General features: G+C 39.4%; 1 long non-coding RNA gene across 1 annotated transcript in view; it reads left to right on the top strand.

Annotated features, from left to right (window-relative positions):
- The window catches only part of LOC148043419 (uncharacterized), a 33,241-nt gene extending 14,846 nt beyond the window's left edge, over positions 1 to 18,395 (top strand). The window contains exons 2-3 of the long non-coding RNA XR_015697960.1: positions 7,599 to 7,707; positions 17,942 to 18,395. This is a non-coding gene — a long non-coding RNA (uncharacterized LOC148043419). The remainder of the gene's footprint in view (positions 1 to 7,598; positions 7,708 to 17,941) is intronic.
- The last annotated feature ends 1,488 nt before the right edge of the window (positions 18,396 to 19,883 follow it).

Genomic DNA, 19,883 nt, shown 5'->3' with positions numbered 1-19,883 from the left:
AATCTTGTGTGTTTGCCAAGGATTTGAGATCATTGAAAACAAACTGATTTTGCAAGATTTGGCCTCCGTGTTAGATTGTGAATAGAATAAGAATAAGAATAGAATGCAATAGAATATAAATAGAATTAAGAATAGGAATAGGAATAGAAAATAGAATAGAATACAATACAATACAATACAATACAATACAATACAATACAATACAATATAAATAGAATTAAGAATAGAATAGGAATAGGAATAGAAAATAAAATAGAATACAATACAATATAATACAACACAATATAAATAGAATTAAGAATAGAATAGAATAGGAATAGGAATAGAAAATAGAATACAATAGAATACAATACAATATAAATAGAATTAAGAATAGAATAGGAATAGGAATAGGAATAGAAAATAAAATAGAATACAATACAATATAATACAACACAATATAAATAGAATTAAGAATAGAATAGGAATAGGAATAGGAATAGGAATAGAAAATAGAATAGAATAGAATACAATATAATACAACACAATATAAATAGAATTAAGAATAGAATAGGAATAGGAATAGAAAATAGAATAGAATACAATACAATACAATATAAATAGAATTAAGAATAGAATAGCAATAGGAATAGAAATAAAAGAGAAAACAGAGTGAATAGAAAATAAAATAGAAAACAGAAGTACAAAATAGAATTGAATACAATAAAATAGAAATAGAATTAAGAATAAAATAGGAACAGAAATAGAAAATAGAATAGAAAGAGTACAAAATAGAGTAGAATACAATAAAAATGGAAATATAAATAGAATTAAGAATCGAATAGGAATAGGAATAGGAATAGAAATTAGAATAGAGAATAGAATAGAGAATAGAATACAATACAATACAATACGATAGAAATAGAATTAATAGAATAGGAATAGGAATAGAAAATAAAATAGAATAGAAAATAGAGTAGAGAATAGAATAGAATACAAGACAATAAAAATAGAATTAAGAATAAAATAGAAATAGAAAATAGAATAGAAAATAGAATACAATACAATAGAAATAGAATTAAGGATAGAATAGGAATAGAATAGAAAATAGAGTAGAAAATACAATACAAACAATAGAAATAGATTTAAGAATAGAATAAGAATAGAAAATAGAATAGAAAATAGAGAATAGAATAGAATAGAATAGGAATAGAATAGAATAGAATAGAATAGAATAGAATAGAATAGAATAGAATAATAACAGAGTTGGGAGGGACCTTGGAGGTCTTCTAGTCCAACCCGTTTAGGCAAGAAACCCTACACTACTTCAGACAAATGGTTCTCCAATCTCTTCTTAAAAACTTCCAGTGTTGGGAGCATTCTGGAGGAAAGTTGTTCTTGTCGTCCCTGGGAGGAGACGGTTAAAATTTGGGATGGTGGTTGAATTTTTAATCTTGGCTTTTTTGGTGCTGTCTCCTAAAAACGCTTCGTATAGAGGTAGTTCTCAGCTTCCCGCCATGATAGAGCCCCAAAAGGTATGTTATTAAGTGAAAAATTGATTATGGGAGTTTGTTCCCGTCCCACAACCTTTCTTGTTAATTGAATCATTGCCGTTATTAACTTACTGGTTGTTAAGTGAATCTGGTTTCCCCGTTGATTTTGCTCAGTCGTAAAAGGAGAAATCACGTGACCCCCCCGGGACACTGCAACCGACATAAGTACATGCCAGTTGCCAAGCCTCTGAATTTTGATCACATGACCAGGGGGAGGTCATAAGTGGGGGAAAACCGGTCAACCAGTCGCATTTTCCAGTGACGCCGTAACTTTGGACGGTCACTAAAGGGTTGCAAGTCGAGCACCGCCTGTGTGTGATTGTACAGGGGGAGCAGCTATTTTAACTAATTGTAATCGAATTGTGTACTAAATTAAAAATAACATTTTAGATCGGGCTGTCGCCTTGATTGACAGTCAGCCGTAGATGCAAGCAGATTTTTTCCCCAGGATTTTTGTCCGTGTTGTGATGTTCAACAGGAGACACCGAATGTTAAAATTTGGGACGATGGTCGACATTTTAATCCTATTTTATCATGATGCCTTCTAAGAATGCTTCGTACTTGTGACTGTTTTGGGGTATTTCCTTTTGATCGCATTCGAATGGTGTGAAACATTAAACAGTATTTTAGATCTGATATATCCCCTGTCTGTTTTGTAAGATGACTTTGCATTATATTTGATTTGATGTGTTATTTATTTAGACATCCTATTTCTTCACCGTCCGTCTCTCTCTCTCTCTCTCTCTCTCTCTCAAAGAAGGGCTACTTACGGGGCACGATAGAATCAATCTACATGAACAACATATAACACTCCCATTAAAATATGACAAATTAATTTAAGCTTCAGAATTTTATTTCGATTGTATTTCTAGCTATTCGTCTGGCACGCAGAGATGGCATTCTCTCCATCACCTCCTTCTCAAATCCGAGCTTTGCAAATGCTCAAATGCTCTCGTCTAGAACAATATTTGGGATTTGGCTATCACCACCCTGCTTCTCCTTTTGATTCTGAATCGAGTTTGATATGATATTACTGTTTTATTTCATATCTCCTCTTCCTTAATCTCCGGCAGAGAGGGACATTGGGGCAGTGTTCCATGGAATCAACATACAGACAGCAGCATTCGCATTAAAATATTAAAATCAAGATTCAGAATTTTATTTAAATTGCCTTTTTTTCTTCTTCTTCTCTATGCGTTTATTGTAAAGCTTTGGGTCTAGATTTATATGTTTTGTTTAAATAAAGTAAATAATAAAATATGCATTATACCTACACACACACACACACACACACACAAACACATTTTCTTTTTTATTTATGCATTGCTCAAAGCAATGAAATGACTGCTTTGGGCAGCTCGGTAATTCAGTGAGCAGAGAAATAAATAAATCCTAGCTTTGTTTTGAATCCGTTTTCATTGCATTGCATATGTTCTCGAGTGAGTTGGGAATTATATTTTGCCGGCACTGGCAATATATAAATATATATTTATATATATATATAATCAACAGCCACCACGAGCACATTTCGAAAAGCTGGATGCCAATTTAATAAATAAATATAGAGTTCCATGGACGGCCAATCCCTTCGGCTTTCCCTGGACAAATCCGGCTGATGCAGCCAGCTCAAAACATAAAAATACTTCACGGAAACTCAGCACCCATCACTGACCCTCACCCACCAAAGAAAAAAATCCTGCCCCCCTTATCGTTACAAATTTGGGATTAAGACAAATTAGAATTTTCATTCTCATGCCTTGCATTTTCTCCTTGTGGCCTTCTCTGCATCTTAAAGTTATGCCCAAGTTACCGATGCAGAGAAATACAAAATAAAATACAGCATTTAATTTAGATATATATACATTATATATATATATATATATATATATATATATATATATATATATATATATATATTTTAAAAAAAACAATCCTTTTAAGCCAGCTGCTTTGATTTTGCTAGATTACCACGTAGCCCAAGCGGAGCTAAAAATATTATTTACGGGTTACTGGGGGGGAAAAAAATATCTGGAGGGAATCAGGCCCTTGGAAGCTACGCATTATTAAGCCCTCAAAAGTCAAGGTGGATCTTTTAAACAGGTATGTCTGGCTTTTCGAGGGCCTGCCCAGGTATCCCTCCTTCCCTGCAAGGAATAAAACTCGCTTGTCCGGTGGCCTTCTTTTTGCTTAAATTTCCTCCGGGCTGAAAACTTTCATTTTCAACTTGGAATGCCTTCCGTTTTAACTTGGCTCCCTCAACAGCAATGATTGTCCCAGGAATTCAGCCAGTGTATTAACCCATTGAAAGCAATGGAAATAATGGGCACTAACAAGCATAGCCAGATTCACATGACAGGTCTCAAAACCCCAAACAAGCCGACATAGTTTTATGGGCAGGCAGCAAGCTTAAAAACAACAACAACAACCAAGAACTCTTTAACTGGTTGTTGAATTGCAACTGCTGGGATGATGATTTAATGGTTGTTTGCAAAGATTGGTAAGAATTTCCGTGGTTTAAGCGGCATTGGGAGGAAACAGCCACGGCGCCATATATACATTGAATAAATGATGGTTTGTTAGCAGATGTTTAGATAGGATTAAGCACGTTTTAATCCACCTCTCGAGCCTTTCCTAAGGACTAAGGCAGATGTTGCTTAATGTGACGTTATTAAAGGACTCGTGCTGATTTCCCCAAGGGCTTGTTGTTATTGTGGGTCACACAGTTAGCCAGATGTTCAGGCTGGACTTGGCGTTTTTGGCCACCTGGCGAGTCCTGCCCAAGGACCTGGGATGGACACATGTTGTCTAATAATATTAAAGGACTCACGGGATGTCAGCTGCTCTGAGTCACGCCGCCTTTTGCAATTGACCGATGAGGATTTTGTCAATGCCACTGAGGTTCGAGGGGTTGTATGATTGTTGTTGTGGGTTACACAGTCCACCAACTGTTCAGACTGGATTGGGCCTTCTCGTACACTTATTGAGTCCTTGCCAAGGACCTGGGATGGCCAGATGTGGATGCTTCATGGTGTTCATGGCCTCCTAGCGGGATTTAAGCTGTCCCGAGTGAAATTCGGAAATTTGGAAATTGACTGACGCCAATTTTTGTCAGTGCCCATGGTTGTTGTTATTATGGGTACTATTTAGGCTGGATTTGGCATTTTTATCCACCTACCGGTATCAAGTTCTTTCTAAGAGGATTTAGGATGGGGTTAAAGATCTCACTGCAGGATGTCAGCTGTTCCGAGTCCAGCTGCCTTTTGCAATTGCCCGATGGGGAATTTTGTCAATGCCAATGACGTTCAATTGCTATTATTATAGTTTCTCACACAGATGTTTAGACTGGATTTGGCATTTTGTATCCACCTATCAAGTCCTTCCCAAGCATCTGGGATAGACAGGTGTTTCTGCTGAATCATATTAAAGATAGCTGCAAGATGTCCGCTGTTCTGAATCCAGCTGCCTTTCGCAATTGACTGACGCCATTTTTGTCAATGCCCACGATTGTCATTATGGTTCGGCGCAGGTTCCCCGCATTCCATGCCTGTTTTTAAGGCAACCAGGCTAATTGCGCATGACCTCTGACCAGCAACTAGGTGTCGCAGGGGCGGTGGTGGAGTGCTGATGTGTGCAGAGTGTACATCTGGCTCATACACGAATGCACCACGAGCAGCGTTACTGGTAGTGAAGGTAAGAGCAAACCACCACTGGTTCAGTGCCTAGTTAACTAACTATTTAGGCTGGATGTGGCGGTTTTATCCACCTATCGAGCGTGACCCGTCAAAACCGCGCTCGATTAAGCCGCGCCCGATTAAACCACGTCGCTGACGTCGTCAACAGGGCGACAACAGCCAGCGCGGAGAAAGAAGGGTGCTTTAAATAGCTCTTTGAAAGCAAGCCGATTCAACTTAAGGTAAGGGTTAGGTTTAGGGTTAGGTTTAGGGTTAGCTTTAGGGTTAGGTTAAGGATTAGGGTTAGGGTTAGGGTTAGGTTAAGGGTTAGGGTTAGGGTTAGGTTTGGGATTAGGTTTAGGGGTTAATTTTAGGTTTAGGGGTTAATTTTAGGTTTAGGGTTTACAGCGTGCTTCTGTCTCCGCGCTGTTGTCGCCCTGTTGATGATGTCAGCTACGCGGTTTAGTCGGACGCGGTTTAGTTGAGCGTGGTTTTGTGGTGGAACCCCTATCAAGTTCTTTCCAAGTGGATGTTGGGTGGGGTTAAAAGATCTCATAGCATAGATGTCAGCTGTTCCGAGTCAAGCTGCCTTTTGCAATTGACCGATGAGGATTTTTGTCAATGCCGCTGGCATTCAAGCAAATCTCCAGATGTTTTTGGGATTTCACCCAAGGCACTTCTTAGTAGTGGTACAAGCTCTTCGCTTTCTTTTGCCACAGTTGTTCTACTTCTACTTGCTGGTCTTAGTATTTATTTATCTTCTCTAGTTCTTTTACTTCTCTTCTGCTCTCTCTCCAGATATACTCGACTTACAACGGTATGTTTAGCGACCATGAGGTGCTGAAAAAAAATGACATGGCCCCTTTCCACACTTGCGACCGTTTCAGCATCCCTGCGGGTCACATGGTTTACATTCCGATGCTTGCCAACTGATTCGTATTTATGACAGTTGCAGTGTCCTGGGGGGGTCACGTGATCCGGTTTTGCGACCTTCTGATGAATAAAGTCAATGTGGAAGCCAGATTAACAGCTGTGTGATTAATTTAACAATTGCATTGATTCACTTAACAACAGTGGCAAGAAAGGTCATAAAATAGGGCAAAACTCACTTAACAAATGATTCACAACATAAATTCTGGGCTCAATTGTGGTGGTAAGTGAAGGACTATCTGTACTGACATGTTGTTGTTGTCGTTGTCATTATTATTATTATACAATTGTATCACAGTGGCCAGTTGTTTCGCCGGATTTGGCATTGGTTACTAGTCGGGCCCCACCCAGGGGCCTCGGACGTCGTAACGTATTTTCGTAATATGCGTGCAGATCCAAGCAGTGCGGCTTTTTGCATTTGACTGATGGTGATTTTGTCAACTTTTAACTGTTTTAAATGTAATTCCAGTGCTTTTGGAATAGCACCCAGTGTGCCAATTACCCCTGGAATTACCACTGCTGGTTTGTGCCATAGTCGTTGAATTTCGATTTTTAAGTCCTGGTATCTTGCGATTTTTTCATGTTCCTTCTCGGCGACCCTGCTATCACCTGGTATTGCAATATCTATGATTGTAACCTTGTTTTTCTCAACCACTGTGATGTCTGGTGTATTATGCGCCAGTATTTTGTCTGTTTGTATACGGAAATCCCACAAGATCTTGACCATCTGATTTTCGGTGACTTTTTCAGGCTGATGTTCCCACCAGTTTGTTGCTGTTTTAATATTATAATTTTTGCACAAATTCCAACGGATCATTTGCGCTACTGAATTGTGCCGCAATTTATAATCAGTCTGCGCGATTTTTTTACAACAGCTGAGTATGTGATCAACAGTTTCATCAGCTTCTTTGCAAAGTCTGCATTTGGCATCATCAGAGGATTTTTCGATTTTGGCCTTAATGGCATTTGTGCGGATAGCTTGTTTTTGCGCAGCCAGGATTAGTGACTCTGTTTCTTTCTTTAATGTACCTGTTGTTAACCATAACCAAGTTTGTTCACTGTCCACTTTATCTTTTATTTTTTCCAGAAATTGGCCATGCAGTGCTTTGTTCTGCCAACTCTCCATTCTTGATTTTATCACATCTTTTCTGTATTCTTGTTTCGTCTGTTGGGCCTTCAGTAGATTTTTGTTCTTTACTTCGATTATTGTTGTTGTTGTTGTTGTTGTTGTTGTTGTTGTTATGTTAATATTTGGTGAGATTCACAGCCTTTGGGGGTGGTGAATTATTATTATTATTATCATCATCATCATCATCATCATCTTTATTTTTACTGTATTAAAAGTCAGACAGAGGACATTCAAAAGGAAAGCATGAAGTTTTTTCAGCCTCTGGAGACACATTTGCTCCTTTCTAGCAAGGTTCCATTTCTGGAAAGTCAATTTGTTCTTCTTCCTTTTCTCAAGAGAAAGTGAAGGCCGCAAGAAGTTGAGTTGCAGAAGTGAAAGGCACCCAAGAGTTTGCAAAGTGATTTTTGCGGCTGAGTGAAACACATCTGGAGCATTGCATTAACAGGTAAATGTGTTTTGGTATTTGTCTGATCCACCACAGAGAGTAAAACACACAATTATTATTTATTTTTTTCCTGCAAAGCTTTCATTCTGCCATTTAAGGTAATTTAATTTAATCAGAACAGAGCTTGGAAGGGACCTTGGAGGTCTTCTAGTCCAACCCCCTCCTCAAGCAGGAAACCTTATACCATTTCAGACAGCTGGCTCTCCAGTCTCTTCTTAAAAACCTCCAGTGATGGAGCATCTATGATGACTGGTTGCAAGCAGTTCCACTGGTTAATTCAATACTTGCAACCTCATAACCAGCGTATCTTTTTTTTGGTAAACGTTTTTTTTTTCCTTTTAAAATAAACGTTTCATCATTCATTAATCAGTGTGCTGTCTAAGTACAAAAATTTTTTGTGCAGGAGACGGTGAGTGTGGTATATATGAAGGAGGCGACCCTGTGGCCTAGTGGTTAATACAACTGCCTGATATGTAATACAGCCCAGGTTCGATTCCCAGTAAGGGTATGGGTAGCTGATGAGAGCTAAATAGCTTGAAATAGATCTATACTAGTCTCCCTTTATTTATTTATCAGCACAAACACAACACAAATTGTAACAAAGGCAACAGTAAAAATATTGGGTTTCTGTCTGGATGGTCTCTTATGACGAGCCGATGGACAGAGAATGGAAGCAGTGAACCTCCTCCCATATTTGGGCATACCGGGGGTTGCGACTTTAAATATATACCTTTCTCCCTGGCTCAGCTGATAAGGAGAGGAACTCTGTGGCTTAATGGTTAACACATCTGCCTAAAATGCAATACAGCCCAGGTTCCAATCCCAGTAAGGGTATGGCTAGCTGATGAGAGCTAAATAGCTTGAAATAGATCTATATTAGTCTCTCTTTATTTATTTATCAGCACAAATACAACACAAATGTAACAAAGGCAACAGTAAAAATATTGGGTTTCTGTCTGGATGGTCTCTTGTGACGAGCCGATGGACAGAGAATGGAAGTACTGAACTTCCTCCCATATTTGGGCATACCGGGGGTTGTAACTTTAAATAGATACCTATCACCCTGGCATAGCTGATAAGGAGTCGAACTCTGTGGCTTAATGGTTAACACATCTGCCTAAGATGCAATACAGCACAGGTTCAATCCCAGTAAGGGTATGGCTAGCTGATGAGAGCTAAATAGCTTGAAATAGATCTATACTAGTCTCCCTTTATTTATTTTTCATTATTTTAACATTACAACTTAACATATCCCCTGTTATAATATTTCTCTTCCTAAATTATTAAATTGTATGCTTTTTATCCATATTCAATTTCTAACCAATGATTAAATAACCCCCATATATTATAACAATCGGATTCTTCCTTTCCTTTAATTTCCTGGTGTTAATCTACTCATTTCCGCACCATCTAATATTTTCTTAATCACGTTTTCATCTTTGGGGATTTCTTCAGTTTTCCAATTTTGTTCAAATACGATTCTAGCCGCAGTTATTACATGAATAACCAAAATATACATTTCCTTTATTATATTTCCCTGGTAAGATACCCAACATGAACAATTCAGGTTTTAAGTCAATATGTTGCTGCATCATCTTCTCTAACCACATTTGAATTCTTGCCCAGTATTATTTTATTTTTTTTGCTTTTATAAGGGTTTTTATGGTAAATCACACAGGAAAATAATAGAATTTGAGTATGGAAATGTATGTATCATAGATTACCAGTGTATCTACTAGAGAATTTCCAAACATTTTTCCTCTTCATTCCTTGGCTATTTTCATCCAAAGAAATTGAACTGCTGGATTATCCAATTTCATCCAGACCCCCCCCCCACCAAAGTAAGAATGATATCCTGATTATATTGCCACGCAAAAACCTCTCGTTGAGGGGAAGGTTTTCAAACTCAGCAAAACTGCAAACCCCTTGATTATGAAAAAAAAAATAGAATGGATAGGACCCTCCCGCAGAAATAAACCGACTGATTTCCTCAGTTTTTTACGGCTGGGCAAAGGCGTCCCTTGCTTTTTAATAATGCAGTACGGATGCTTTTTCAATAATGTGACGTACTTTTAAGAATGTAATTTTAGCGTGGAAGTATCCAGGAGATATTGTCATAATTGTTTATTTATTAGCTGGGGTTTTTTTGGAAAAAGTTTTTATTTTTATTTTTGTTCTCAATCAGAAATTCACAAATATACGTTCTTATATATATATTATCAATATTCTATATTGTCTTTTAACATTTATAACAGTTCAATTCGTCCCTTACAAATTCAATTAGTATAAGTGAGCTTGTTTTTCTGCCTTTCCATATATCCATCTTGTTTTACAATAACCTTACCCTCCCTTCTTCTCTACTTTCTTCTTTCCTCCTCTCCTTTCTCTTTTCTTCTTCCCCTTCCTCTCTACCACTCCTCCCCTCTTTCTCCCCTTCCTCCTCTGCTACTTTTAACTACCCGCTCCCTTTCTTCCTCTCCTATACCCTTTCTTCTTTCCTCCTCCTTTCCTCTCTCCCCCTCCTCTCTTCTCGTTGTTGTATTTACCGTACATATATTCCTCTTCAATCTGGTGTGCAAACTCGGTTCTGTATTTAAACGACAACCTTAAATTTAATAGCTGTTTTTAGAGTTCAATCCAGTCTAAACATATGGCTGACGGAATATTACAACAACAACAATAATAATAATTAGGACACTGGCAGCAAACCGTATCAACCATTAGCACCAGTCACTGGTATTTGTAAATGCATTTTTGAATGTCCATTTGGCTGAGTTTCATGCTTAATGAATAAAGTATATAATTACCTTAACAGTTCCTAGGTCCTTGGTTAGGACTCGAGCTGTTGAGCTACCAACCAGCCCCAAAGGCTGTGAATCTCACCAAAGATTAACCAAATGATAACAACAACAACAACAAATAAATACAATACAATAAAAATTAAAAACATAAAATAGTAATGCTTAAACAGCAGCATCTGCCTTGGGAATTCAGACAGGTGAATTCTGTCTGAATTCAAGTCTCAGCATCTGGTTGGGCAACGAACCATAATAATTTATGTATTTATTCAGTATTTTTAATGCAAATTTCCATGCATATTTATGGTATAACAAACATGTGCTTACAATGCATATTAACATAATAATAAAAATAACAAATGAATAAATAACACACTTGTTTTACAAAAAAAAATACTTTGCTTGGAATCGCTTATATTCTTAAGACTTCCTTAATAATTCTTCGGTCCTTGGTTAAGGACTGGAATTATCCAATTTCCACCAGTTTTAGGCTGCGAATCTAACTAGGATTACAACAATAACAAAACCAGTAATATTGAACGCATGAGCCACCCAACTCCAAGAGATTATAATCTTTTATTTTGCAGTTGTTTTTTTTTCCTGTTCCTGCATTTAGAAACTCTTCCATTTCGTACAATTGTGCAAATCTTAGGACAGACCAACATCATCATGAAAGCAGAATTGGATTTCAGAAAAGAGGAATCGGAAAAGGAATATAGGAAATTAATATTGTGTACGGCAGCCCCTGCAAGATTGTTGCATGCAAAACACTGGAAAAAGCGTAGAGCAGAAGACCAAAAGACAGGATTTAAAGACTGTTAAAAGCTTGCAGTGGTAGTGAAACTGACCGGTTCGGTCACAGAGAAAACCATAAAGACTTAAAAAAATAAAAATAAAGGCTGAAACCTGATGTAGAATTTTTGCTGAAAGAAAGAAAAAATGAAACCCCCTGAATTGAGCATTTCAGGATTTGGAGATTAAACATGAGACTTCGAGGCCTTGGGAAAAAAAGTTTCAGATGACAATTGTTCGAAGGACAGGTCACAATTTCTACAATTTCAGTTTTTGTTCCCTTTCTTTCTTGCTTCTCTATTTCTGATTTTCGGGGCTTGTTCCTGTTGGTTAAGTTTTATGACATTTTTGAGAGGGCTAGAGAGGGAAAATCCATGCAGATTTTATTCAAAATGTTCCCTTCTTCAGTGATCCCTGTCGCCAAGCAGCTGATAGATATCACGCACGTAATCCTAAATCTTTGATACCCACCCATCCAATCGCATACAGTAGTCCTCGACGTACGACCCGAAGAGCCCGAAATGTACGTTGCTAAGTGAGACACGTGTTGACCCAATTTTACGGCTTTTCCCGTCACTGTGGTTGTGAACCACTCTGGTTGTTAAGTGAATAACATGGTTGTTAAGTGAATCTGGTTTCCCTGTTTACTCGTCAGAAGGGGATCGCATGACCTCTGGGTACCATAACAATCATAAGTACATGCCAGTTGCCAAGACTTTGAATTTTGAACTCATGTCCAACGGTCGTAAGTGTGAAAAATAGTCCTGTCACTTTTTTCAGTGCTGCTGTGACCTCGAACGGTCACTAAGTGGATGGTCGTAAGTTTGAGGACTCCCTATATCTCCCACGCTTGGCCGCTGATATTGTTCATGGACAACCAAGGTATAAAATACAGGTAGTCCCCGACTTACGACCACAGTTGAACCCAAAATTGATGTTGCCAAGTGAGAAATTTGTTAAATTTGTTAACGACCTTTCTTGACACAGTCGTTAAGTGAATCACCGCAATTTGTAAATTAGTCACACGGTCGTTAACTGAATCCGGCTTCCCCAGCGACATTGCTTGTCAGAAGGTCGCAAAATGGGATCACGTGACTCCAGGACACTGTGACCGTCATAAACACGAGACAGTTGCCAAGCGTCTGAATTTTGATCACATGATTGTGGGGAATGACGCAACGGTCGTAAGTGTGAAAAATGGCCTTCGGTCCCTTTTTTCCAGCGCCGTTGTAACTTCAAACCGTCATTAAATGAACGGTTGTAAGTCAAGGACTACCCATACAACCCCATGATTAATTCATATCACTGAATTAATCAAGTCACAGACACCAAATGTCCCGGGATTTTCCCCTCCTCGTAAGTTGCTCTGCAACTTACACAATAAACCTTTCGAAACGGATTTTTGACTCATATTTTCATTTTCAGCTTTAGCAACCAAACAGCCTGAAATTTTTATTTCAACTATCGCTATCAAGCCAGTTCTGAAAAGCGATGGCCATCACGGCCCTTGGTCATTTTTCAGAGGCCTCAAAAGTGGTGGAAATATATTTAACCGCCAGAAAATTTTAATTTCAGATTAACAGGGTTGAAAGGGATCTTGGAGGTCATCTAGTCCAACCCCCTGACCAAGCAGGAGACCCTACCCCATTTCTGACAGATGGCAGTCCAGTCTCTTCTTGAAAGCCTCCAGGGATGAAGCTCCCACGACTTCTCTTCCATGGGTTGATTGTTCTCACTGTCAGAAAATGTCTCCCTATTTCCAAGTTGAATCTCTCCTTGATCAGTTTCCATCCATTATTCCTTCTCTGGCCTTCAGGGGCTTTGGAGAATAGATTGACCCTCCCTCCTCTCCGGGGCAGCCCCTCAAATATTGGAAGGCTGCTATCCTGTCTCCCCTGGTCCTTCTCTTCCCTAGACCAGCCATGTCTCTTTTTTCTTTTTTCATTATTTTTCCTTCCTTCCTTCCATCCCTCCCTCCCTTCCACCTTCTTTCTTTCTTTCTTTCTTTCTATCCTTCCTTCCTTCTTTCTTTCTTTCTTTCTTTCTTTCTTTCTTTCTTTCTCTTTCTTGTGCCTTGGAAAACAACTTGACCCCCTCCTCTCTGTGGCAGCCCCTCAAACATTGGAAGATGTCTCCCTTGGTCCTTCTCTTCCCTAGACCAGCCATGTCTCTTTTTTCTTTTTTCATTATTTTTTCCTTCCTTCCTTCCATCCCTCCCTCCCTTCCACCTTCTTTCTTTCTTTCTTTCTTTCTTTCTTTCTTTCTTTCTTTCTTTCTATCTATCTATCTATCTTTCCTTCCTTCCTTCCTTCCTTCCTTCCTTCCTTCTTTCTTTCTTTCTTTCTTTCTTTCTTTCTTTCTTTCTCTTTCTTGTGCCTTGGAAAACAGCTTGACCCCCTCCTCTCTGTGGCAGCCCCTCAAACACTGGAAGATGTCTCCCCTGGTCCTTCTCTTCACTAGACTAGCCATGCCCAGTTCCTGCAACTATTCTTCATATGTTTGAGCCTCCAGTCCCCTCATCATCCTGGTTGCTCTTCTCTGCACTCTTTCCAGAGTCTCAACATCATTTTTATAGTGTGGGGACCAAAATTGGATTCAGGACTCTAGGTCTGGCCTTACTAAGGCTTTAGTATTGGTATTAGCACCTCTCTTGACCTTGATTGTATCCCTCTGTTAATGCAATTTAGGATTGTGTTGGCTTTTTTGGCAGCTGTCACACACAACTGGCTCCTATTTAGCTGGTTCTCCACTAAGACTCCAAGATCCTCCTCACAGTCACTGCCATTAAGCCTGGTTTCACCCACTTTATCTTTCTACTTTTTGCAGATCGCAGCTAATTTAACGCTCCTCTGAGTTGTCATGGTAAGAAAGGATACGCATTGCAGTGATTATTCTGCAACGACAACAACAATAGCAACAACAATAATAAATATATAAGGTGCTTTCTTCCCCACAAAAGGCAACTGGACTTCCTTGTTTTTCTCTGAAGAAGTTTCGCTTCTCATCCAAGAAGCTTCTTCAGTTCTGACTGTCAGTTCCGACCCATCCGAATTGAAGAAGCTTTTTGGGTGAGCAACGAAACTTCTTCAAAGTTTCAAATACTCAGCTGGTGTAAAAAAAAATCGCGCAGACTGATTATAAATTGCGGCACAATTCAGTGGCACAAACGATCCATTGGAATTTGTGCAAAAGTTATAATATTAAAACAGCAACAAACTGGTGGGAACATCAGCCTGAAAAAAGTCACCAAAAATCAGATGGTCAAGATCTTGTGGGATTTCCGCATACAAACGGACAAAATACTGGCGCATAATACACCAGACATCACACTGGTTGAGAAAAACAAGGTTACAATCATAGACATCGCAATACCAGGTGATAGCAGGGTCGACGAGAAGGAACATGAAAAAATCGCGAAATACCAGGACTTAAAAATCGAAATTCAACGACTATGGCACAAACCAGCAGTGGTAATTCCAGTGGTAGTTGGCACACTGGGTGCTATTCCAAAAGCACTGGAATTACATTTAAAACAGTTAAAAATTGACAAAATCACCATCAGTCAAATGCAAAAAGCCGCACTGCTTGGATCTGCAGGCATATTACGAAAATACGTTACGACGTCCTAGGCCCCTGGGTGGGGGCCGACTAGCAACCAATGCCAAATCCGGGGAAACAAGTGGCCGCTGTGACACAATTCTGTTGTTGCAAATAATAATAATAAATATATAAAGTGCTTTTTTCCCCACCAAGAGGGAACTGGACTTCCTTGTTTTTCTCTGAAGAGGTTTCGCTTCTCATCCAAGAAGCTTCTTCAGTTCTGACTGTCAGTTCTGACCCATCCGAACTGAAGAAGCTTCTTGGATGAGCAGCGAAACCTCTTCAAAGAAAAAAACAATAAAATCCAGTTGCCTTTTTTGGGGAGGGAGCACTTTTGGGACAACCAAGACCTGGATGACTGAGAATCTCCACAGAAAATAAATAAATAAATTTGCAAGGATCGAATCAGATGTTTTAATGGTTTTTTTAAAAAATTGCTTTAATGGTTTTTAACGTCCGATGACAGATATAGCACAAGAAGAATGGTTTTTGCTGTTTTTATTGTTTTAATTGTAATACAGGCAGCCCTCGATTTACAGTCGCAAATGAGCCCAACATATCCATTGCTGGGACAGTTAAGTGGATTTGTCCCCATATTACGATCTTTCTTGGCACTGTTGTTAAGTGAAGCGCCGCATTGGTTAAGTTGTAAACACAGCGGTTCGATGAATCCGGCTTCCCCATCAGCTTCACTCATCGCAAAAGGGGATCTGGCGACACCCCCCCACCCCCCCCAGTACACTGCGACCGTCGTAAATATGGGTCAGTTTCCAAGCGACTGAATTCTGATCACATGATAGGGGGGGAGCGCAGCTGCAGCGGTTGTTAAGTGTGAAAAATGGGTTACAAGTCTCTTTTCTCAGTGCCGTTGTAAATTCAAACGGTCATTAGTTCGGAATAACACAATAGCAGAGTTGGAAGGGACCTTGTAGGTCATCTAGTCCAGCCCCACAACTAAATGGACTGTTGTATGTTGTATATGTTTTTGAATTGTGATGCTCCCAGAGTAATTTGCTGAGATCGGCGCTATAGAAATCAAACAAGCAAATAAATAAATATGGAGAAAGGGTGGGAAAACATCGCTGGCTTGGCCAAAGGAGGCAGAGGGCATATCCGATCTCAAGCCACAGCGAAAGTGAGCATCATGAGATTGGAAGCAGGGAGTCATGCGCCGAAGTGAACCAATGGCCCTTTGCTCACTGCCACAGAGTGGGATGGGGTGTGGATGGATCCCACACCTCCTGACTGCGGAACAGAATTGGAAAGGGACTTTGTAGGTCATCTAGTCTGACCCCCCCCCCCCCGGCCCAGCGGGAAGAATGCTCCTTCCCTTTTTCTTAAAGCTTGGCCACTTTAAGACTTGTGGGCTTCCACCACCAGAATCCCCCAACCACCATGTTTTAAGAGGCGTGGACTTCAACTCCCAGAATTACCCAGCCAGCATGCTTTAAGATGGGTGGACTTCAACTCCCAGAATCCCCCAGCCACCATGCTTTAAGAAGAGTGGACTTCAACTCCCAGAATCCTCCAGCCAGCCTGCTTTAAGATGGGTGGACCTCAACTCCCAGAATCCTCCAGCCAGCCTGCTTTAAGAAGAGTGGACCTCAACTCCCAGAATCCTCCAGCCAGCATGCTTTAAGATGGGTGGACTTCAACTCCCAGAATTCCCCAACCGGGATGCTTTAAGAAGGGTGAATTCTGTGGGCTGAACCTCACCTATTTTAATGCTGGCAAAATTGAGACACACGGCTCTCTTGTGCTATAACAGAAGCAGACAGGAGGAATTCTGGGAGTTGCAGTCCAGCTGCCAAAAGTATAACAAAACACCTATATCGCAACCCTTGATAAGTGGGAGGGAAGAATGAGGCTGCAATGTTCTCAGCTTCTTCTCCAGAACTGACTTATCACAGATGAATCTCAGCTGACAAACAACACTGTGAAACCAGATCTGTTCTCTGGCCCTTCTCTTTCCTGCAAATAACTTTGCAGAAATAACTTTTAAAAAGATTCTTTAAAAGATTCTTCGGTTGTGCACCATTTGAACCCAGGACCCTGCTAAAGAGGGAGCCCAGCCTGTGTTTCAAGGCTGGGGGAAATTCCAAAATAATGGATCTTTTCCGTGGGCCTCGCATTTTGATCCCTTTTTGAGTTATTTCTTGATCCAATTTCTGTGCCGCCGGCCTGAACGATTCTCGATAGCAGGTTTTATTTATTTCAATTGATTTTTTTAAAAATGATTTAAAGTTAGTCCTCAGCTTAACGGCCACCACTGAGCCCAGCATTTCCATTGCTAACCCAAGACAGTTGTTAAGTGAGTTTTGTCTCACTTTACGACCTTCCTTTTCGCAGTTGTTAAGCGAATCATTGCAGTTGTTAAGTAACAGGGTTGTTAAACGAATTCGGCTTCCCCCCCCCACATTGACTTGTCTTTTCAGACGTTCTCAAAAGGGGAACGCGTGATTTCGCAACCTTTCTCGGCACAGTTGTTAAGTGAATCCTTGCCGTTATTAACTTACTTAACACCGGTTGTTAAGTGAATCTGGCTTCCCCATTGATTTTTGCTTGTTAGGAGGTCATAAAAGGGGATCACATGACCCCAGGACACTACAACCGTCATAAGTACATGCCAGTTGCCAAGCCTCTGAATTTTTATCACCGTGACTCTGGGAATGCTACAATGGTCGTAAGTGTGGGAAAAAAAACAGTCATAAGTCGCTTTTAGTTAAAGGCTCCTGTTCTAAGGGGATTTCTCGTGGGGTGCATGTATGATATATTTATTTTAATGTACTATATAAGTCCAACCTTATAACCCAGACCCAATTTTTGTTCATTTTAACGTTTTTATTCTAGTTTTTATAACGTCAGCTGCCAGTGCCACAGGATAGCGAGATGGGTGACAGGTAAATTAAATGAATAAATGTGATTACTTCCCTCTCCTTTCCCCCCCCCCCAAAAAAAACTGGGTTTATTCCAATTTACAACCAAGTTTACAAGTAGCACACTTTAAATAGCAAGCGAATAATGCATTTGTTTGTTACCAACAGATCTCAGGATCAAGGAGTCCAGCGAAAACCCCAATTTTCTCGTTCAAGGTCTGCAAGTGGATCTCCGTTATTCTTTTTTTTTTTCCCTTTTGGATCACAAATTCGAGCATCAGAAGGGGAGACCACAAGGGGCTTCTGCGATGGGCGGGAGCTTCAAGTGGACCATCGCGGCTGCCATTTTGACTTTTTTGACTTCACCTGTGTCTGCAAGCTAATGGGGCTCAGCTGTCCTTCACCGAGAGGAATAATTGCATTGTGCAATATATATATATATTTAGAGTCACAACCCCTGGTATGCCCCAATTATGGGGGGACCAACTGCTTCCATCATCTGTCAATCGGCTCGTCGCAAGAGTCCATCACGACAGAAACCCAATATTTTTACTGTTGCCTTTGTTATATTTGTGTTTTATTTGTGCTGATAAATAAATAAAGGGAGACTAGTATAGATCTATTTCAAGCTATTTAGCTTGAAATAGATCTATACTAGTCTCCCTTTATTTATTTATCAGCACAAATAAAACACACACACACACACACACACATATATATTATATTTTTAGGACTGCAAAGAAAAGAATGAGCTTTTAAAGCATTTGGGGGGGAAATGCTTATTTAAACCTGAACAATCAAATTGATTGGTGAATTAATCATCATTGTTTCGCCTTTTGTACTCGTTTCCGTAAAAACGTTCCTTTCTGAACTTAAGAGTTATTTATTATCGAATAAAAAAATATATGGCGTTGTCCAATTCTGAAGAAAATCTTTTTGTCTTTCTGCTTATTTTTTTTTTCTGTTTCTTTCAGGAAATTTTCTCTGAGGTTTTTGGTTCTCTTTTGTTCTATCCAGTAAAATCTTAAAGCTGCGATATTTAATACTCTTGCATCTCGGCTAAAAATCCAATTTATATCTTAAAAGACAGGAAAACGTAACCACCAGACCACAGCTTGGTAAATTTCCGTGAATTAGACAAGATCAAGGAGAGTCCTCGACTTACGATGCTTCATTTAACGGCCGTTCAAAATGACAACAACACTGTTTTAAAAAAAAGGGACTAATGGCCCTTTTTCACCATTGCTATCTTAACAACTGCAGTGATCCACTTAACAGCTACGACAAGAACTGTCATAAAATGGGACAAACGAATTTTTCGCTTAGCAAGGTACATTTCGGGCTCAACTGTGGTCGTACGCCGAGGACTAACGTACCTGTATATGAAGACAGATTCACCTGACAGCGTGTGGGACTAGCAACTGCAGTGATTCACTAAATAACTGTGGCAAAAAGGTCATAATAACGAGGCAGGGTTCACTTAACAACTGCTTCACTTAGCAACAGAAATGTTAATGCAAGTAGAAAAATAGGGGCCACCTTTGGTGGGAAGGGAACAGCGTTCTGTGCGCCTTCGGTGTTGAGTGTATGTGTGTATGTGTGTATGTGTGTATGTATGTATGTATGTAACGGCTCTTATCCGTTATCAGTGAAGCCAAATCTAATATACATATATATATATATATATATATATATGTTGTATTTGTGCTGATAAATAAATAAAGGGAGACTAGTATAGATCTATTTCAAGCTATTTAGCTCTCATCAGCTAGCCACACCCTTGTTGGGATTTGAACCTGGGCTGTATTACATACTAGGCAGACATCTTAGCCATTAGGCCACAGGCTCTTATCCGTTATCAGTGAAGCCAAATCTAATATACATATATATATATATATATATATATATATATATATATATATATATATATATATATATATATATATATATATATATATATATATATATATATATGTTTTTTTATTTGTGCTGATAAATAAATAAAGGGAGACTAGTATAGATCTATTTCAAGCTATTTAGCTCTCATCAGCTAGCCATACCCTTACTGGGATTTGAACCTGGGCTATATTACATACTAGGCAGATATCTT

The sequence above is a fragment of the Thamnophis sirtalis genome, unplaced genomic scaffold, assembly GCF_051295495.1.
Source record: "Thamnophis sirtalis isolate CommonGarterSnake01/CBP01778 unplaced genomic scaffold, rThaSir2_p1.2 scaffold_11, whole genome shotgun sequence".
In the NCBI taxonomy this organism is placed as follows: domain Eukaryota; kingdom Metazoa; phylum Chordata; class Lepidosauria; order Squamata; family Natricidae; genus Thamnophis; species Thamnophis sirtalis.
This window is presented reverse-complemented; position numbering and strand designations above follow the sequence as displayed.